The 22,770-nt window shown below is 35.0% G+C and overlaps 1 long non-coding RNA gene and 2 other non-coding genes across 4 annotated transcripts; 1 reads left to right on the top strand and 2 right to left on the bottom strand.

The window, feature by feature from the left end:
• Positions 1-195: 195 nt before the first annotated feature.
• On the bottom strand, positions 196-267 carry TRNAR-UCU. The gene has a single exon. It is a non-coding gene; the product is annotated as a tRNA-Arg (tRNA).
• Positions 268-2,058: 1,791 nt separating this feature from the next.
• Positions 2,059-2,146, top strand: TRNAS-GCU. The gene has a single exon. It is a non-coding gene; the product is annotated as a tRNA-Ser (tRNA).
• Positions 2,147-13,154: 11,008 nt separating this feature from the next.
• Positions 13,155-19,711, bottom strand: LOC113299396. 2 transcript variants are annotated; one of them, XR_003334857.1, is made up of 4 exons: positions 19,580-19,711; positions 16,798-18,224; positions 15,387-16,101; positions 13,155-13,552 (listed from the first exon to the last, which is right to left on the bottom strand). It is a non-coding gene; the product is annotated as an uncharacterized LOC113299396 (long non-coding RNA). The 2 variants fall into 2 exon arrangements; XR_003334856.1 differs by having other exon boundaries at positions 15,387-18,224.
• Between the last annotated feature and the right edge of the window lie 3,059 nt (positions 19,712-22,770).

The following is a 22,770-nucleotide window of genomic DNA, read 5'->3' as shown; positions in this document are numbered from 1 at the left end:
GAAATTTCCGGAGGAAGCATAAGTTCTTTTGAAGGAAGCTATTAAGGAACAGATGGAACGGTTTCTACTTCAGGAACAAGCATAAAGAAGTTGATTACTCTTAGTAAATCTAAATCGTCGATAAACGTTTCTTATTTAAATCATTCAAAATATCTGTCTTGACATAAAAAGATAAAAAAATAGATGGAAATAAATTGCGTCCAATAGGATTTGAACCTATACCAAAGGTTTAGAAGACCTCTGTCCTATCCATTAGACAATGGACGCCTTTTCATTCCGTATTTTATCTTTTTATTTTTCCTTTACTATCTTACTGTTTGTAAAAAAGGAACCAGATTCTTTTGTGAAATAATTTAGGAAAGAAATATGCGTATTTACATTAATGATGCGTATATCAGAATTAAAATGGAGCGGGTAGCGGGAATCGAACCCGCATCGTTAGCTTGGAAGGCTAGGGGTTATAGTCGACGTCGATTCAGCCTTTCTTTTTGACGTCTCTAATTCAAAACCGAACATGAAACTTTGGTTTCATTCGGCTCCTTTATGGAAAATGGATAGATTCCCAAATCTAAGTTGTAAAAAAAAATTTCGACCCATAACACCTATGTTAGCTTTTTTGTCTGAATACATTCAAAACAACTCGCTTTATAGATGATCCCTCTAGAAGGGGGTAATTCTAACAAATACTTCTAGTTATTTCGTTCTCTATTTCTACTGTGCGAATCCTGAGGAAAAGAGTTGTGTTTCCACCGAGCTGAAACAATATGTTGATGGCCCTAGTAAAACAAAGTCATCATTTAATAGCTATTTCGCTTCAATTTCCCTTCTACAAAGAAAAAATGGAAGATCTAGTTACGATTGAAATACACTTTTTTCTTTATCCATGGACCCTTTATTCATACTCATTCAATTGGAAGTTTTGATCCAACTAAAAAAAAATTATGCTTCGCAATTCCATAATCCAATTTTCAATTTTGAATTGACCCTTGGATACAAATCACGAGAATGTATATTCTTCCTCAAATCTTTCATTGAGAGGTAAAGGATAAAATCCTTTTAAGAAAGAAAGTTTTTGATCGGAATACAAATTAACCGAAAGACCCCTTAACTATTTAAGGGATTAATAGAACGAATCACACTTTTACCACTAAACTATACCCGCTACAATTGATTATTGTATATGAATGGAATCTTTGTCGAACAAGGGAATCCTACATAATAAAGATAGGATCAGAATATAATTATTAAATTGGAGCGTTGACGCTTTTTGTCGGTAGAACTAGATGAGGTAGGAAAAGAAGTTTTATAAAAAAAAGATTATATCTTTTTTTTTGCTGGGAGTTCTTTAAAGAGCCACTGAAGTCACAAAAAATTGTGTCAGAGTCCGTAGCTCCGTTTTTTCAACCCTCCAATACTTTACAAGCAAATAAAAAATTTTATCAAAAAAGAGAGAAAGTTTGATTCTTTCATTTTTTGAAGATACCCTTTCCCTATTTATTTTATTCATATTCCGCTGGTAAATTTTAGGAATTCGAGCCAATCAACTGGATCTAGTATAAAAACCCGGAGTCTTTTTTATGGACTCAACTCAAGTCTTCAAATAAAGACTGCCCTTGAAGAAATAACGAAATTATAGTTATAATATTAAGAAATAGGATAGGTCCCTCTTTTACAAAATTGAGAAAAAATGCAAAGACACTTCTATCCTATACCATAAGATTGGAAATAGTCTTATGTGTTCCTGTCGTTGTTGTTTCAATAACAAGTCTTTTTGTTTTCAAATCAGAGAAATGAGTTGATCTATCATTCATTGCGTTGGAATAAAGTAAGAAATGGCCCGGCTAGGTACTGACCAGGCCGGGGAATAAAAGTAGCTTTCGGCTAAAAAAGGGGGGAGATTCCGTTTTTCTTTCTATGGAAGATATACCCATTATCGAAATGAAATTCGAGTTGGATTGCTAATCCAATTTGTATCTATCTTATCTATCTATAGAATAGAGTGAAAGAAGAAATAAAGAATTTTTGGCTTCAAGCGTAACATAGTAATTTTTTCAATTTGGAGAGATGGCTGAGTGGACTAAAGCGGCGGATTGCTAATCCGTTGTACGATTTATTTGTACCGAGGGTTCGAATCCCTCTCTTTCCGTTTCCTTAGATGACTTGCTTTTTTTTGCATTCAAAAAAAGACCGAGACCCTTTCATTTTATCTTATTTTCTCATAGTTAAATGTCTGCAATAAAAAAAATAAGAAAATGAATAAACCAACAAGCAAGAAAAAGGTTTTTTCCTCTTCCTCTTTTTTATTCCTCACGTCCAGGATTACGTCCTGGATCATTAGATAGGAATCCGAAGATAAAAAGAGAAACAAAGAATATCACTACTGTGTAAACAAAGAGTTTGAGAGTAAGCATTACACAATCTCCAAGATCATTTTTGTAAAAAAGGGGAATAGACTATCCTTTTTTATACCACATATCCTCTTTTTACACCAAGAAACGAAGTAGTTTCTCAAAAAGAAAGTAATTTTTAGAAATTCTTTTGTAATAAGATTCTTTCGTTACGGAAAGGCTTTTTTATGACCCAATTCTATATTGTGGGGGACCCTAAATTTAATAGGGCCCTTGAAGTAGAAGGTCAAGTTGGGGAGGTGATCCAGATTTCTCGCAATTACCCAAGAATAAAAATGTTTGGATCGAGGGTTCAGAATGTAAGACTTAGCTGATCTTTTTAATTGTTATAATCTTTTTTTATCGAAAAAATCATACATGTTGGTAGAACAGTAGGAAAAAAATATCATCGAAAACTTACAGCAGCTTGCCAAACAAGGGCTAAGAGAAGAAAGAGCACAGGTATTACTGGCATAACATCTACAATTGGATTAAAAACCGCATAAGCCTCGGGCAATTTGGCGAAGAAAAAACTACTCGAATGAAGGGCAGAATTAAGACAGATACAGATCAAACTAAAGATATTAAGCATAACAAACATTTCCTTCTTGGAGATAATTGTATTTTGATTGAGTTATTGATATTAAGGAAAAAAACGAAGAAAGTAAGGTAGATCAAAATTCTTTTTTTTTTTTACTTGCTCAATCACAAATCCTTCACTTCTCAACCGAGAACAGAAGGAGTCATACTTTCATACAATATCTTAATTTAATTCTCTGTAATGATCAATAAATTAAGTTAAATTCTACAACTATATGCATGAAATCCTAGCAACAATCTACTCTATTCCATAGAGATTTGGGTTGGAATTGACGAATAAACAATACGGATATTAGTGTTTATTGGTGTCAAATATAAATATAAATGGGGCGTGGCCAAGCGGTAAGGCAACGGGTTTTGGTCCCGCGACTCGGAGGTTCGAATCCTTCCGTCCCAGAGCAGTCCAATTAGGTTCAAAGTGTAATGTTGAATAAAATCGAATCCTTTTTTCTTAGCTTAGTTCTACTGATTCTTTTCTGAATCATATCTTTCCCTTTTTTCTCGCAAAACAACCCAGGGCAAATGACATGCCGATAGAGCAAAATCTATTTCCTATCCTACCTGACTAGGAAATAGCTCAATAGTTGAATTTCAAAATTAGATGGGCTCTTCCGTGTCTGCCTATTCCGTCGATATTCCTAGTTGCTTAGAAAGACTTTATGGTCTTTGAATCAAAAAAATAAGGCATTCAAAGTGAAAATGCGAAAAAACTCTACCTTACTTCCCCTATATCTAAAGTAAACAGGGGAGTCCAGTTATTAGTTATTAATTCTCTGGGGATCTTGGAAGTCTAAACTAAACAAGAAGGGGCTCTTGGGACTAATTAAATTTTCATTCCATCACCGAGATAATGATTCATTCAAAATCTATGGTTGATTGAGTCGGAAATGAGATATCTATTAAACTTTTTTAACTACTGGCTATGATCTGATTGCGAAATCTTTTAATTTCTTTCACGATAAAATAAGAAAGATTCTATTGATATTTAAATATAAAATTTTAAAAACGAAACGCTTTTAATGATGTTTTATCGATCTTTGGTTCTCGAAGAGATGTGAGATTTGTTAATTTTAATTCTATCGACTCATTTCTGGCCTTTCCAGTTCATTGGACCCATTTCTTTGGTTAATACTTAATATTCATTTTGTTCCGGTATTAGAAATTTAATTAAAGACCCTCCCCTTTTTTTAGTTAGGTGTTTTTAGTTTAGTTGGTCGAGAAAGGTTGAATCTTTCATGATTGATCGTCTTGAACAATCTGTTCTGTTGAAGATGCAGATTAAAGAAAAGCGTTTTTTTCTTCATTTCCTGTATAAATTCTTTTGCTCATAGAATAAAAGATGGGGTTAATTAAATTGAATCCTTTGCGAAGACTTCTCCAGAAAAAAGGACCTTTCCATATAGAAAAAGAAAGTATGAAAGTATAGATTACTATGTGCCGATTGAACCAATGACTATTCATGATTCCATATTGAATCAATTCCATACCGGCTCCAAACTAGAGGAAAGTTATGGTAAAACTTCGTTTAAAACGATGTGGTAGAAAGCAACGTGCGACTTGAAGGACATGATCGGTTGTGGATTCTTACATCCACCATTTTATAAAAGAATGAAGGTGCTCTTGGCTCGACATAGTTTGTTCTGTTTCACTAGAACAATCCCTTTTTGTTGGGTTGTAAATAGTACATGATGGAGCTCGAGTAGAAAGTCTTGATTCATTTCTCAGGGGAAAGGGTCTAGGGTTAGTGTCAATCAATAAGTCGGAACAACTTCGTAAGTATATCTTCAATATAGAAATCGAAAGGATCCAATTCGAGCAAACGTTTCAAAAAAAGAAAATTCTTTTCTTGGAATTGTCAAAAAACTATTTTGATCAAAACAAAAGTGTATCGCACGGGAATCAATCCTTCATCTGATTCTTCGATAGAAAGAAATCACAAAAGGTATGTTGCTGCCGTTTTGAAAGATTAAAGATCACAGAAGTAATGTCTAAACCCAATGATTCAAAGCAACGATAAAGGATCCTGGAACAAGAAAACACCATTTTCTGTTGTCTCAACAATAGGTTCGGTCAGGGCGAGGAATAAAAAATGGACTCTAAACAAGACAAAGCAAGGGGGTTAGAGACAGCTCAATAAATAAAATGCCTAAGCTTAAGGATTTTCCTTTGAGCTCTTTGATAATTATACAACTTGAGTTATGAGTACGAATGGTTTTTTCTTTTCTGCGAGAAGGAAGAAAAAAAGGAATGCAAAAAAAGTCTAATGGATTTGCTGATTTTCTCAATCTATTTGGAACTATATACATAAATTCAAATCATTCTTTCTCGAGCCGTACGAGGAGAAAACCTCCTATACGTTTCTAGGGGGGGCGTTGTTCATCTACATCTATCCCAATGAGCCATCTATCGAATCGTTGCAATTGATGTTCGATCCCGAAGAGAAGGAAGAGATCTTCGGAAAGTGGGTTTTTACGATCCGATAAAGAATCAAACTTATTCAAACGTTCCCGCTATTCTCTATTTCCTTGAAAAAGGCGCTCAACCCACAGGAACCGTTCATGATATTTCAAAGAAGGCAGATGTGTTTAAGGAACTTCCCGTTAATCAAACGAACTTTAAATAATGAACAAAGAAAAAGAAAGTGGGGGTTCCATAATGTGAACTTAACTTCCCGTAATTTCTTCTTTTTTCACTCTTTTTATTTTCTATTTATACGAATTTACTATTAGATTGCTTTCATATAATCCCAAATTCTCGATTCTCGAAAAAATGAAATATTTTTTCTTGATATGGTTTTTGTTAGGATGACACCAAGAAAAGGGGGTTAAGCTTGCTTATTGTCCCTTTAGTTATATTTGAGTTTTTTCTTTTTTTCTTTATGTTTTCAACGTTCATATTGACAATAGTGTATTGAACAAATATAATTGGATCGTGGATAAATAGATCTATTTATCCACGTCCCATAAGTTTTGTTTTTTACTTCATAAAAAAGTGTTCGTTAGATTTGCTGTAAGTTTAATCCTTTGATTTGTCCGTTCAATCTAATCTATTTCTTCTTTTATTTCGGTCGTATCTACACACCATAATTATATTCTTTGGGTTGCTAACTCAACGGTAGAGTACTCGGCTTTTAAGTGCGGCTAGATTCTTTTACACATTTGGATGAAGCAACGGATTCGTCCATACCATTGGTAAAGTTTGTAAGACCACGACTGATCCTGAAAGGGAATGAATGGAAAAAATAGCATGTCGTATCAATGCAAAACTCTGAGAATTTTTCGTCCTTATCAGAGCGGTACAAGATATTGTTTGAATTCTTGGAGCGTGACAAAAGAAATTCACGGATGGGTCGAGTGAATAAATGGATAGAGCCATACGGCTCCAATTATAGGGAAATAAAAAGCAACGGGCTTTTGTTCTTAATTTGAATGATTACCCGATCTAATTATACGTAAAAAATATATTAGTGCCTAACGCGGTAAAAGGTTCTCCTATACGTGGATTATCTATTTTTTTATGAATCCTAACTATTCACTATCTCTTCATTATAGTATGGAGGGGAGATGAATGTGTAGAAGAAGGGGTATATTGATAAAGATAAATTTTTTCCAAAATCAAAAGAGCGATCGGGTTGCAAAAATAAAGGATTTCTAACCATTATCAATTGGATTAAAAAAGGTAGGATCCGTTGATTAGCCTATCTGTCTCCGAGGTGTCTAGTTTTTTATTATTATATACCTTGTTTTGACTGTATCGCACTATGTATCATTTGTGAACCCAAGAAATCCTTTGCCTTTGTTTCAAATCGAATTTTAAATGAAGGAATTAGAAGCATATTCAAAAATAGATAGATCTCGGCAACAAGACTTCCTATATCCACTTCTCTTTCAGGCGTATATTTATGCACTTGCTCATGATCATGGTTTAAATGGATCCATTCTTTATGAATCCGTGAAAAATGTAGGTTATGATAATAAATCCAGTTCACTGCTTGTGAAACGTTTAATTGCTCAAATGTATCAACAGAAACATTTTAATTTGATGATTTCGACAAATGTTGCTAAACAAAAAAAAATTGTTGCGCACAACCCAAATGTTTATTATCAAATGATATCCGAGGGGCTTTCAGTCATAGTAGAAATTCCTTTTTCACTACGATTAGTATCTTTTCTAGAAGGAAAGGATATAAAAAAATCTCATCATTTACGATCCATTCATTCAATATTTCCTTTTTTAGAGGATAAATTATCACATTTAACTCATGTGTCAGATATACTAATACCCTACCCTGTCCATTTGGAAATCTTGGTTCAAATCCTACGCTCTTGGATACAAGATGTTCCCTCTTTGCATTTATTGCGATTCTTTCTCCATGAGTATCGTAATTGCTATAGTCTTATTACTCAAAATAAAGCAATTTCCTTTTTTTCAAAGGAGAATCAACGCTTTTTCTTCTTCCTATATAATTCTCATGTATATGAATGCGAATCCATATTAGTTTTTCTCCGCAAACAATCTTTTCGTTTACGATCAACATCTTTTAGAATCCTTCTTGAGCGAATAAATTTCTATGGAAAAATGGAGCATCCTGTAGTAGTGTTTAGTAATGATTTTCAGACCTTCCTATGGTTGTTCAAGGATCCTTTTATGCATTATGTCAGATATCAAGGAAAATCAATTCTGGCTTCAAAGGGAAGTACTCTTTTGATGAATAAATGGAAATGGAATCTTGTAAATTTATGGCAATGTAATTTTTCCTTGTGGTCTCAACCAGATAGAATTAAGATAAATAAATTATCCAATCATTCCCTCGAGCTTTTGAGCTATCTTGCAAGTGTACGACTTAACCCTTCGGTGGTAAGGAGTCAAATGATAGAAAGTACATTTATAATGGATATTTGTATTAAGAAGTTTGATACCAAAGTCCCAATTATTTCTTTGGTTGGGTCGTTGGCTAAAACGAAATTTTGTAACGTTTCAGGGCATCCCATTAGTAAGCCGGCTTGGGCCGATTTATCAGATTCTGATATTCTCGATAGATTTGGGCGTATATGCAGAAATCTTTCTCGTTATTACAGCGGATCTTCAAAAAAAAAGAGTTTGTATCAAATAAAGTATATACTTCGACTTTCGTGCGCTAGAACTTTGGCTCGTAAACACAAAAGTACTGTACGTGCTTTTTTGAAAAGATTAGGTTCGGAATTGTTGGAAGAATTCTTTACGGAGGAAGAACAAGTTCTCCCTTTGATCTTCCGAAGCGCTTCTTCTTCCCGGAAGTTCTATAGAGAAAAGATTTGGTATTTAGATATTTTTCGTGTCAATGACCTAGCCAATCATTCATAATTGGTTAGGAGATCGTTTAAATTGAATTGATTCCAAACCAAAAGGACGAAAAAATGTTTTCATTCATTTCAATTCTGAAATGCATATGCAGTTGTAATTGAATCAACTTAATTAGTATTTAATATTCTTAGAATCCTGTCTAGGGAACTGAGTCTTAGATGTATACATAAGGAAAGCCGTGTGCAATTAAAAATGCAAGCACGGTTTGGGGAGGGATTTTTCTCCTATTTCAACAAGGGAATTCTCTACTCCATCCGACTAGTTCCGGGTTCGAGTCCCGGGCAACCCAAAATATTAGATGGAAAATACAAATGAAATGGATCTCTCTTTTTTTTAACTTTAGTTTCTTCATTCACCAAGCATTATAATGAATTTATCCGTATGGATATGAATCTTATATTGGTTGACATGGGCATATAAGTCATGTTATACTGTTAGATAACAAGCCTTCAATTATCAATTATAGATAGTTTCCGGAACTTAAGATAAGCATAAACAGACTCAAACGGGGCATCAAAAAAACATGGAAAGCGATTGGATCAGGTACTCCTAGTTCCTCTCTTAATAAAACTCCTTCAACTATATCATGTGATATTTCTCTAAATCCTCTTGAAGGAGAAAAAGAAGAAGTCAATATTGATGAGCAAAATGATCATCTTAATATACCATGACTGCTCACTATAGCAACCCTCTTTTAATTTAAGAAGGAAGCTCATTGTTCTCAAGAAATTGTCTTGAGAAAGCTGTCAAGGTTGTATGTTATCTTTTTGATGATCCTTAAAAGAAAATCTGGTGAGCCTCGCTCCTTTGTCTTCTCTTTCTTGAAGATAATTGTGATCATGCTCTCTTGAGAAAAAATCCCTGTTTAATCGTCCTTCATCCAAATTTTTTCTCTTCCATTCTCCTTGGTCACGTAAGTATTGTGATCACGAGTGCATGAACACCTGACCCACACGGATGTCAAGTTTCCTATGGTTTATGGAACACATTTATATATATGTGTCATCAAGTGATACATTGTTCCATAAGCTCAAAATATTCTACTGAATTTTTTTGGAGCACGATGAATGGAAGCAACAAAGATGTTGAAGTCAATTAAGAAGGGAAAGACTATCGAGTTTCACAAGGATCCTGTTTTCATAACATGTCATCATGCTATTGATCATGAAAACAACCTACCAGTTCAGATGTCTTCATAACTGGTAGGAAATCTTCTTCGAGATTTTGAGATAGTACGTGAACAACTCGCAATTGCAACAAGGAATCTTGATTTTCTGAAAAACGAACTGAAGAAAGCAACTGATGAGCTCGTCCATATTAAATCTCTATTTGCTGACCAAGTTTAGCGTTTTTAAAATCATGTTCTCTTAGAGATTAGTTTTCCTAGTAAATCTTCTATTTTTCTTGTTTTTGTTAGAAGAATAACTAGAGTTTGGAATAACCATTATTGTGATTACACATAGATATGTCCAACGTTTTCATCTTCATGTTTTTAGATTTATTGGTTTAAATTCTAAATTTGTTTGGAAGATGAATTTTGCAGTATTAATCTTTATGGTTTTATATATTGCAATATTGTTATGGGGTATGTGTGTTTGCGTCCGTGAACTATGATTGTCCCATACCTTGTCAAACGTAAAGTCTTTCGTATGTCAATATGCATGTATTGATAAAACAATGAATAGACTTTTGACAAATACAAAAGTTAAGCCTATTATCTCAATTATTGATGGAAGATAGGTTAAAATCTTTTGTTTGCAAGGATTATGTCTATTGAATGTCGTTATGCGAATAGTGATGGAAAATATAATGAATCCTTGTGTATTCCGCAGTATTGATCTTCCCTGATCCATATTCTTATGTATTACTGTGAGGCTCCGTAAAGTGTATTATGTTGAGCACTAAACGACCAAGTTGATTATTTTTATGATTAGCTTTGTTGTTGTTCCGTGAGGTACTTTATGTCGAGCATATTCAACTAAATTAATCATCTATTTGGTTATTTAGCTGTTGCTCCGTAAGTTTTCTTATGACGAGCATGACCGATTAAATTTATTAATTTTGTGATTAGTTTGGTTGTGTATTTCGATTATATTAATTATGGGTTCTCTTGTGATTAATCTAATTGTATATATTTTTGAGTCTCCATAGTTCATTTATGTTGAGCATTTACGATTAAATTAATCATCGGTTCTCTTGTGGTTAATTTAATTGAGTATTTTGGATTCAAATTCATACTTGTATGTGATTTTTTATGTCCAAAGAAATCCTTCTTTTCTTTCGAAATTAAGATCGCTCTTGTTGTTCTTTCGGGAATGACATATTATGGGGGAGAGTTATTAATTGAACTTGTGCTTAATTGCCAAATCTTTGTGGGGAGTGCGGCCGTGGAATATTATAGGGGTTATCTTGTATCTTTATAAACTCCTTGATGAATGCATTTAGCTTTGTGATTGCATCTAAATAAGATGATATGTGTTTCTTTCTTTTGGTCATGAAATGCCTCTTTCGGAAATTTCATTAGGATCCCGTTCTTGTACCTTTGCCAATTTTATTGACAAAAAGGGGGAGAATTAATATGTAGTTCACACTACAAATACATATGGTTTTCGGATCATTATGTAAGGGGGAGTGATTTCCATGTGAGATGGAGTATTGACTAAGGGGGAATGATACATATCACCATAGTATTATTGTTGAAGTTGTGATACAATTGAACTTTGACGTTGTGTAATGATACTATGACACTATATAACAATGATTGAGAACTCTTGTTTTCTCGTTGTTATAACTACGGATTTTCAACAACGATGATGCTGAACTTACAACCTTTGGTATCATTGGAGTACTTGGAAGTGACGAAAATTTCAAGTAATATTGAAGATTAGGCGTATGGAATAGGAGCTACAAAAGTTAATTTATTTATTTTTGTATTTCATATGTATTGATAGTTTTTGTCACTAAAATTACAAAGGGGGAGATTGTTAGAGCATTGCTCGGTCGAATTCGCATGCGTTGCTATCTCAAGCATGTTTATCAATGTTAGTGATCAAAACTATAAGTCTTGATTTCTAGTCTACTATAGCTAAGGTCTCGGTCTAGGATAAAAAGTGTAGTTGAGCTCAAGAACTCCATGGCAATCATCATACAAGACGAAGGACTACTCAAGGAACCGGTGGATCTTCACCGACTAAAAGGTATGTGGAGACTCGAACTAACTCATCACACTCAAAAGTCTATTTATCTCCTATCTTGAGACAAAAGTCGTTTTGCTATCTAGACTTAGATTATACACATTTGCTATTTCGAGTCGAGTTTATCTCGCCTATCTATTTCTCAAAATATGTGTTGGTAAGCTTTCGCTTTAGCCAAGTTCATCTTTACCTAGTGACGAAAGTCATGACAACTTTCAATCACTTTGAAAATTGCTTACTTTGACGAAAAATAGTTTGTGTATAACAACTATAGAATATCAACGTCCTCTAAGAATGTTTCAATGATTGAAATGAGAGTTTAGATAATATAACCATTGAAGGAAATAAGCATTGTTGTGGAAACACATATATGTATAAGTCCTTATTCCTTGAACCGAAGTTTGTGAACTTTGTTGATCAAGAGAACCGGAATAGTGGCGTGAGCTAAGTCCCCGAACTCAGTCCGCGAACTGGCGGAAGTTCTCGACCCGAGAAATTCTGCTGGGGTTTGTGAACTCCGTCCGGGAACTTAAGTCCGCGAACTTGAGTAGGTTATATCTAAAAACGATGTTTGTGAACTTATTCTTATATAAACTAAGGAATGAAAATTGCAAACCGTGGCTATAGTTCATGAACCGATTCGAGTTAATCAAATCGTTTTTGCTTCAATTGTGTCTTGTGTAGTTACATAAGAATTCCTTGCAATTGAACAACTCTCTAACTAGTTCATTTGAGTCAATTGAACTAGTTATGGTGAAAAGAATATGGTTGATATGAAAGTGATCATATGGCTAACCATTTGGTTAACTATTGTTGAACCAACAAATGTACAAGTTTGGGTACGGTTACACAAGCCTAGAAACGTGCATTTCATTTGTGTGTAACAAGCTAGTTTTCGATTTAACGGTTGAAAGATATTAGCTTGAATCTAATCAGGTTTTCATCTAACGATGAATATTGAATGCTTTGTTACCAAGCTAACATTGGTTGCAAACCCTGATTTGAAAGACTATATAAGGGAGAACTCTAGCAACTGGGAAACCTAATCCCCACACCTTCTGTGTGATACTAGCTGTGCTAAGCTAGAGTCGATTCTCCTTTAACCTTTGGTTTCTTCTTCTAAACCAGGTTAACGACTTAAAGTGTAACGGACGGTAAATTTTCCCTTTTAACTGGTTGGGTTTCACAACCGGTCCAGCAAGGTTAAACCACGATCCCGCAACTCGAAACATAAAATGATACTTAAAACACAAAGACACCTAAAGAGAGTGTCAAAATACTAGTAAATTTACAAGAGTCCAGTACTGAAATTTGTTTGAGATTTAAAATGAAACCCTTTAGTCCGTTGACCGAACAAACCCGAAGAGAAAACATTTTAACCTCTACTTGCATTTCTGGCTACAAAATAAAATATAAAATTTGACAAGCTAAAGGGACTGCACATTTGAAAAAAAAAAACTAGTACCAAACTTAATTAACATGGCAACTAATATCACCGGTTAATTTAAAACAAATAAAGAAGATTCAAATTCTTTCCAAAAGTCAGACTCCACCATCCACATTCTCTCAACTAAGTGGGGGATTTTTAACTTAAGGAGCAAAAGAGTATATGAGGAGATTAAGAACAAAATAAAGTGCATGACATGTCACGTATAACACACTTGAGTAATAGTTCACAACAAGATGAACACACAGTACTAAACAAGACCAACTGACATCCATTTTAATTGGTCTTGTAGCTAGAACATGACTTAAGTATATATAAAAATAAAAGTTTGACAGATAGTAATACATAAATTTAAGACCTGGCAGTAAAAGATAGGCATACATGTAGTCAAAATAAAATCCAAAATTTGACCTTGCACCCGAACTGCAACGTAACAAAGTTGTAGGTTAATGCCGATATACAACTACCCAAGACGACCCCGTGATATACATATCATTAGCTTAGCAAAATACCAACTTTCGAAGCACTAAAAGCCTGTCGTAAGCTATGCCCGGCTTACTGCTGCAAGCTCCGCTCTTACGCTGTGGGAAACAAAACTAAAGGGAGTGAGCCACAACTCAGTAGGGGTTATAACGACAGAAAATGTAGTGCTTGCGCAACATAAAGAAATGGACAAGAGCAGCAACTAAGATGATATGCAAAATGAAAGCATTCATTATTCAAATTCTCAAAGAAACAGAGTCATAAACCAAGTTACTCTACTAATCTTTGGCCAGCGCCAATGTCAGAGTAGTTCTGGTTACCAGCCACCGTTACAGCTAACGGTCTTCCGGGTTGCCACTCGTAAGTGGGGGCCCCAATGGGCTTGACATTCCTAAAGTAGAGTCATCTAGTTTCCTATTATGTTTGTTCATAAGAAGGAAAAACTCACAATTATTTTACAACGAGTAAATCATCCGGCTAGTTGTACACAGTGGACCATTACACAATCTTAACAACAACACAACATTTAGCCGCAAGAAGGTGATTCATAAGAAAATAAATGCTAATGAAATGAGTAAGCAATGATCCAAACCAAATATTTAGGCTAAATAATGAAAGATCGTCATCGAGAGAATGAACATGATACTGCGACGAATGCAATGTGTAGAACAGCACAAATTTGGGAATCCAACCAATTCATTGATGAGAAGTTAACAGTGATAATAAGATGCAAACACCATATCAAAGTAAGTGGAAATAATCCAAGTTAAGACATGAGGGAACTAAAAGTTACCATTTGTTAAATCAAGTTCATCAAACAGGGATTTTAGAAGGAAAAATGAGGCTAGTGCCTTGAGGAAAAACATTTAGCTGAAATGTGTGATTTTCAATAAAATACAAAATCCAGTAGAGACTGTTCCAAGCCTTGAATTAAGGTAGAGTTTCAAATACCCATTTAATGGAAGCATAAACATCAAGATTTAAAATGAAGAGGAAGATCAGTTAGTAAAAATTCAGGTTACTTTGCATGTTCAAAATGTCACTCATTGGGTGCCTTTAACAAACAGAAAATATGCAAGTTTAGAAAACTTGACTCAAGGCTTGATTTTGGATGAGAAGACAAAGTTTGGATAGCTGCAAAACATTTTCAAATCTTTACGAAATCATTTCGTACATTTGAAATTGATACAGTTTCAAAATGTAAGCATAAAACACAAAAAAAAAAAACTGATAGGATTTCAAACAAGATTCCGGTCCTGGAAATCATTCAAAACATAGGCAAATTGAAGGAGATTCATAGACAAAATTTCTAAAAAAATTGGTTAACAAATCATTCAAATTAATCATTTTGATCTATGTATGAACAGTAAAAATCATGAAGGATTGTGTGAATACATAACATCAAAACAGTAGGCATAAACGACAAAGTTGAGAGAAAAAGAACCCCTACCTTGCAGAATACAAATTCAGCCGGAAACGGATGGTGGGCTATGCTTGAATTCCATTTTAAAAAGAAAATAAGATTTCTTTTGCAGAGGAAGAGGGGAGAAAATTTCAGTGAAAACTTAAAAGAGAAAGGAGGTGCTTTCCTTTATATTTTTAGTGACACAGAAAAAGAAATGACTGCCCCTTTAGCTGCTCATGTCCATTACGTGGCATTCATGTCTTGATTCCCATGACACCTACTAATTAGGCACATTAAATTCACTAAGGGATAACCACTTAGTAAGAAAACCTCAACTTGGTTTAGGGTTCTCCATTTTTATAAGCATCCAATAATAGGATCGCACGCGCTCACTACATAGTTCTGTCCAAATGGGTTAGGCTCAGCTCAAAGCCTAAGAAAAATTTAGCGACGTTACATCATTACCCACTAAAAAATAATTTGGTCCCCCAAATTCAAAATTAAACATAAGAGTAATGAATATTTACCTTCAAGAAGCCCGGTTACTTGCCCCTCCTGTAGAACTCCAGCTTTCTTTAAGCTTCTTCTAGAGAGTGATGCTGCTATGCTTCTTTCGTCATCTAAATGGTTTTAACCCGAAGGACTTGATCCAGCTGATAACGATAACGAGTACCGACTTTTGATCATAAGTTATGATCTTGCACGACTGCGAATCTCGTCACCTAATCACGTGATAAGGGTCAACGTCGCATCTTCGAATCTTGGATATGTGATTCACTTCGAGAGCATCCTCCAACTGTCTTTGAAGTCGTACACGTGCCTACAACATGTCTTCCTAATTTTTAAAAGTCTACTCTTGAACATTTACTGAGGATGGAAAGCAATAATCAAATCTAGCTTGATGCTCTTAGCTAGCCGGAAACTTCCTAACACTTGGACGTGAACAAGAGGTCGCTTTAAACGGGTTGATGAAGGAATTCCATGTATCATGATAATCCATGTGAAGTACAAGTCGCATAAGGAGTGGCAACATTTTGTATGCTTAACCATAAAATATGACAACCTGACTTGGTTAGTCATAAATTGTCACCTCAGGCAACTCCTCAGAAAATCCACACCAACAAATTCCCACTCTTATTCGACCATTGACGATGACTATAATGGCTATTCGGCTCATTGTTGCTCGGCTTTCACTTACGGATCATTGGGTCAAAACAAAATTTGCATCCAAGAAAAGCATGTCTAATAAATGGGAAAGTAAACATGGCAAAGCAGCTTATGTGAGTGGGTGTAAAATAGTGAAACCACCAGTGATCCAAAACCAAGTTGGTTGAAAAAAAATCTGTGTAAACTTAGCACTGAAGGGACAGAAAGTTGAAAAGCCAACAGGAAGTCACCGAATCAAATGAAAGAATAAAACAGAGAACATCAGATCCCAAGAGTGAACTATTAAATCTTTTAACACAATGAGTAGTAAAAACAAGGGGTGTATCAAAATGAAGGTCTAGATAACCAATTAAGCTTCGTTTCCTTTAAAAACAAAGCAATTATAAATACAAAGACGTCCAGAAAGAAAGTGTCACTTGTGTATAAATGGTTAACAAGGAAACATGCCAAGAAATGACATTTTGGTTAAAAATACTCACTACTGACCAACGTCAACACTCAAGGTTTTAAAACAGGAACCAAGGCAAATCTGTCCAAGAACTCAAACGGCATTCAAGATTTCTATTTTAGCAAACAGGTAACGGGTAATTTAAAAGAAAATTCAAAATAATATGTATTTGCATCATACTTTTCATTTTGATAAGTAGCAGAAAATCATATAGCATGCTAAAAGAAATGAAATACCTCATTAGATTATTAAGAAGGCTGAATTAAAAGAAAAAGCAAGGCACAATTTAAATTCCATGGCTAACAGTAAGAAAAACCCCCTACCTTAATGCAAGCCTAAACTTGTCCTCCTCTGGTACTTTCCTAGTATCGAACTCCTTCTTAATACCAATCAACCACTTCTTTGGTTTGAAATAACCCTCACTCTTACTAAATATTCAGTCATTTCAGACAATTTTCCTGAATTCCATCAAGTCTATAGTAGTATTCAATTGCTTGCGGTCTGTAACTTCATATACGGTAGTCATCATCGAACTTATCAATTGTTCCAAACGTTCTCAAGGCGTGCAGTTCTTCCGCTTAGATTTTTTTTTTTTCTTCCTTGAGTACAGAGCTTGAGAATCCTATGGATGAAACTTGGGGCTACAAATTCCTCACACCACGACAATATCTTCAAAACAACACATGCGTCAGATTCACAATTGTTAGTAATGTACATTACTAACACAGAGCATGATATGTATATCACAGTTTCTGGCTTTTCCCAGGTCCCCAAAACAAAATGACAAAATCAACTGACTTAATCAAACAAGAAAATCAAACACAGTCCCGGTAAATCGGAACCTTTGCTCTGAATACCAACTGTAACGGACGGTAAATTTTCCCTTCTAACTGGTTGGGTTTCACAACCAGTCTAGCAAGGTTAAACCACGGTCGCGCAACTCGAAACATGAAATGATACTTAAAACACAAAGACACGTAAAGAGAGTGTCAAATACTAGTAAATTTACAAGAGTCCAGTACTCAAAATTTGTTTGAGATTTAAAATGAAACCCTTTAGTCCGTTGACTCGAACAAACCCGAAGAGAAAACATTTTAACCTCTACTTGCATTTCTGGATACAAAATAAAATATAAAATTTGACAAGCTAAAAGGACTGCACGTAATTGAAAAAAAAAACTAGTATCAAACTTAGTCAACATGGCAACTAATATCACCGGTTAATTTAAAACAAAAGAAAGAAGATTCAAATTCTTTCCAAAAGTCAGACTCCACCATCCACATTCTCTCAACTAAGTGGGGGATTTTTAACTTAAGGAGCAAAAGAGTAGATGAGGAGATTAAGAACAAAATAAAGTGCATGACATGTCACGTATAACACACTTAAGTAATAGTTCACAACAAGATGAACACACAGTACTAAACAAGGCCAACTGACATCCATTTTAATTGGTCTTGTAGCTAGAACATGACTTAAGTATATATAAAAATAAAAGTTTGACAGATAGTAATACATAAATTTAAGACCTGGCAGTAAAAGATAGGTATACATGCAGTCAAAATAAAAATCCAAAATTTGACCTTGCACCCAAAATGCAACGCCACCAAGTTGTAGGTTAATGCCGATATACAACTATCCAAGACGACCCCGTGATATACATATCATTAGCTTAGCAAAATACCAACTTTCGAAGCACTAAAAGCCTGTCGTAAGCTATGCCCGGCTTACTGCTGCAAGCTCCGCTCTTACGCTGTGAAAAACAAAACTAAAGGGAGTGAGCCAGAACTCAGTAGGGATTATAACGACAGAAAATGTAGTGCCTGCGCAACATAAAGAAATGGACAAGAGCAGCAACTAAGATGATATACAAAATGAAAGCATTTCATTATTTAAATTCACAAAGAAACAGAGTTATAAATCAAGTTACTCTACTAATCTTTGGCCAGCGCCGATGTCAGGGTAGTTCTGGTTACCAGCCACCGTTACAGCTAACGGTCTTCCGGGTTGCCACTCGTAAGTGGGGGGCCCCAATGGGCCTGGCATTCCTAAAGTAGAGTCATCTAGTTTCCTATTATGTTTGTTCATAAGAAGGAAAAACTCACAATTATTTTACAACGAGTAAATCATCCGGCTAGTTGTACACAGTGGACCATTACACAAAATCTTGACAACAACACAACATTTAGCCGCAAGAAGGTGATTCATAAGAAAATAAATGCTAATGAAATGAGTAAGCAATGATCCAAACCAAATATTTAGGCTAAATAATGAAAGATCGTCATCGAGAGAATGAACATGATACTGCGACGAATGCAATGTGCGGAACAGCACAAATTTGGGAATCCAACCAATTCATTGATGAGAAGTTAACAGTGATAATAAGATGCAAACACCATATCAAAGTAAGTGGAAATAATCCAAGTTAAGAAATGAGGGAACTAAAAGTTACCATTTGTTAAATCAAGTTCGTCAAACAGGGATTTTAGAAGGAAAAATGAGGCTAGTGCCTTAAGGAAAAACATTTAGCTGAAATTTGTGTTTTTCAATAAAATACAAAATCCAGTAGAGACTGTTCCAAGCCTTGAATTAAGGTAGAGTTTCAAATACCCATTTAATGGAAGCATAAACATCAAGATTTAAAATGAAGAGGAAGATCAGTTAGTAAAAATTCAGGTTACTTTGCATGTTCAAAATGTTACTCATTGGGTGCCTTTAACAAACAGAAAATATGCAAGTTTGGAAAACTTGACTCGAGGCTTGATTTTGGATGAGAAGACAAAGTTTGGATAGCTGCAAAACATTTTCAAATCTTTACGAAATCATTTCGTACATTTGAAATTGATATAGTTTCAAAATGTAAGCATAAAACACAAAAAAAAAAAACTGATAGAATTTCAAACAAGATTCCGGTCCTGGAAATCATTCAAAACATAGGCAAATTGAAGGAGATTCATAGACAAAATTTCTAAAAAATTGGTTAACAAAGCATTCAAATTAATCATTTTGATCTATGTATGAACGGTAAAAATCATGAAGGATTGTGTAAATACATAACATCAAAACAGTAGGCATAAACGACGAAGTTGAGAGAAAAAGAACCCCTACCTTGCAGAATACAAATTCAGCCGGAAACGGATGGTGGGTTATGCTTGAATTCCATTTTAAAAAGAAAATAAGATTTCTTTTGCAGAAGAAGAGGGGAGACGATTTCAGTGAAAACTTAAAAGAGAAAGGAGGTGCTTTCCTTTATATTTTTATAGTGACACAGAAAAAGAAAGGACTGCCCCTTTAGCTGCTCATGTCCATGCATTCATGCCTTGAATCCCATAACACCTACTAATTAGGCACATTAAATTCACTAAGGGATAGCCACTTAGTTAAGAAAACCTCAAATTGGTCTAGGGTTCTCCATTTTTATAAGCATCCAATAATAGGATCGCACGCGCTCACTACATAGTTCTGTCCAAATGGGTTAGGCTCAGCTCAAAGCCTAAGAAAAATTTAGCGACGTTACATCAAGACTTCATTGGGATTGTGAAGCCAGACCGATACTACATTCTTGTAGTTGTGTGATCTGATCTTGTTGTTTCTATCGTACGAGTACAATAGTAATAATTGGCTTGAAATTGATATCTCCGATAGGCAAGATATAAAAGTAATCATAAACACTTCGTCTCATCGTTTATGATTCCGCAATATCTTTTTTCGCTGCGTCGATTAAGATTATTGTGAGGTGATTGATAATACTAGGTTGTTCTTCGGGAATACAAGTCCGGGTTATCAATTGGTTCATGTTCACATTGATTTATCAAAAGACAGAACAAAACTCGTAGGTATATTCCTGGGAGACGGATTTATCTATTACCGTAGACTTTTCTATGTGATACAGATTTGTTTATTAAAGTCTTCGACTTTGGGTCGTAGCAACTCTTAGTTGTGGGTGAGATCAGCTAAGAGAATCAAGTACGTAGCATCCTGCTGGGATCAGAGACGTAGGAGCATAACTGTACCTTGGATCAGTGTGAGATTGATTGGGGTTCAACTACAGTCCAGACCGAAGTTAATTTGGAGTAGGCTAGTGTCTGTAGCGGCTTAATACAATGTGTGTTCAAACTGGACTAGGTCCCGGGGGTTTTCTGCATTTGCAGTTTCCTCGTTAACAAAATTCTGATGTTTGTGTTATTTCTTTTCCGCATTATATTTTGTTATATAATCGAAATATCATAGGTTGTGCGTTGATCAATCAATTAAAATATCCGACCTTTTGATTGATTTAAATTGATTGACACTTGGGTATTGGTCTTTGGTAGCATCCAAGTTATCTCTCTAGCATTTGATAAAGACTCGCAGATTTCTACTTGCTTGAGTAAAGATCAAATCAAGAGATTGAGATATAAACTCTTTGATATACTTTTTTTCTATATTGAGTCTGACTGTCTAGTTGATTCTCTAGAAATTATATTGGAGTTTGTCCATACAGATTGCTAAGCGAAATATTGGGTGTGGTTGTTGTACCCCCGCTTTTTCAGTTTTCGCCCTAAGCTAAAAACCACCATCAACAACACCACATTGTATTAAGTCGCTACAGACTCTAGCCTACTACAAGTTAACTTCAGACTGAAATATAGTTGACCCCTAACCAATCTCGCACTGATTAAGGTACAGTCGCGTTCCTTACGCCTCTGAATCCAAGCATGACTCTACGCACTTGATTCCCTTAGCTGATCTCACCCACAACTAAGAGTTGCTACGACCCATAGTCGAAGACTTGATAAACAAATCTGTCTCACACAGAAAAGTCTATTGAATAGATAAATATGTCTCCCACAGGAATACCTACGAGTTTTTGTTCCTCCTTTTGATAAACCAAGGTTAACAGGAACTAACTGATACACCAGACTTATATTCCCGAAGAACAACCTAGTAATATCAATCACCTCACAATAACTTAACCGTATGGTAGCGGAACAAGATATTGTGGAATCACATAGAATGAGACGAAGAGATTCGTGATTACTTTTCATCTTACCTATCGGAGATTAAATCTCGAGAAAATCTTAGAGAAGATAGTACACAATACGACAGAACAAAGTAAGATCAGAACACGCAACTACAGTGAAAATAGTTGGGTCTGGCTTCAGAATCCCATTGAAGTCCTTAACCTATAATGGTTTTAGGAAAAACCTATGTTAAAGAAGAATCGACTCTAGCCGCAACTAGTATCACACAAGAGGTGTGGGGATTAGGTTTATCAGTTGCTAGAGTTCTTCTTTATATAGATTTCAAATAAGGGTTTGCAGTCAGTGTTACCTTGGTAACAAAGCATTCGATATTCACCGTTAGATGAAAACCTGATTAGATTCAAGCCAATACTTTCAACCGTTAAATGGTCTTGGCTTGTTGCACACAAATGAAATGTACCTTCATTTAGATATAGGTAACCGTACCTAAACGTGTACACTTAGTTGGCTCAATAATAGTTAACCGAAGTTAGCCATATGAACACTTTCATATCAACCTTGTTCATCTTAATGACAACTAGTTCAAATGACTCAAATGAAACTAGTTATAGAGTTGTTCAATTTTTTATATTCTCATAGAAGTATACAAGACACAATTGAAGTAAAATCGGTTTTGATTCACTCGAATCAGTTCATGAACATTATAGCCACGTTTTGCAAAGATTGCATTCCTTATTATATAAATGTATTTATTCATGAGTATGTAAACATACTTAACCAATTTTAGAACTTAACCCACTCAAGTATGCAAATGGGTGCGCAAGTTCTCGGACTTGGTCTTGTTCGCCAGTATGCAAACGGGTACGCATATTGTCGTTCATGACCGAACTCAGTTGAAATCAGTACGCATACGGGTATGCATACTATAGTTCTGGGACTTCAATTGTTGAATCAGTACGCATACGGGTATGTATACTAAATACTCGTACTTGGAAAATACTTGCAATGGTTAGCATACAAGTACGCGTACTGTGTTATATCCAATCAACGGTTAATTGTTCTAAACTCCCATTTTAATCATTGAAACATTCTTAGAAGACGAGAATAGTTGTCTCACACAAACTATTCTCTTCAAAGCGATTTTCAAGTGATCAAATGATCAATACGAAATATTCTGAGTCTACATCAAATGACTGTCTCACACAAATCATATAAGATGTTACCAGGCGATTTTCACATGATCATCTTTTGAATTTCGTCAATAATAAAAGATGAGCTTGGTTAAAGCGCACATATTTCTAGAAATATGTAAGCGAGTTAAACTCAGCTCGAAAT

This window comes from Papaver somniferum, chromosome 7, assembly GCF_003573695.1.
Source record: "Papaver somniferum cultivar HN1 chromosome 7, ASM357369v1, whole genome shotgun sequence".
Taxonomy (NCBI): domain Eukaryota; kingdom Viridiplantae; phylum Streptophyta; class Magnoliopsida; order Ranunculales; family Papaveraceae; genus Papaver; species Papaver somniferum.
This window is presented reverse-complemented; position numbering and strand designations above follow the sequence as displayed.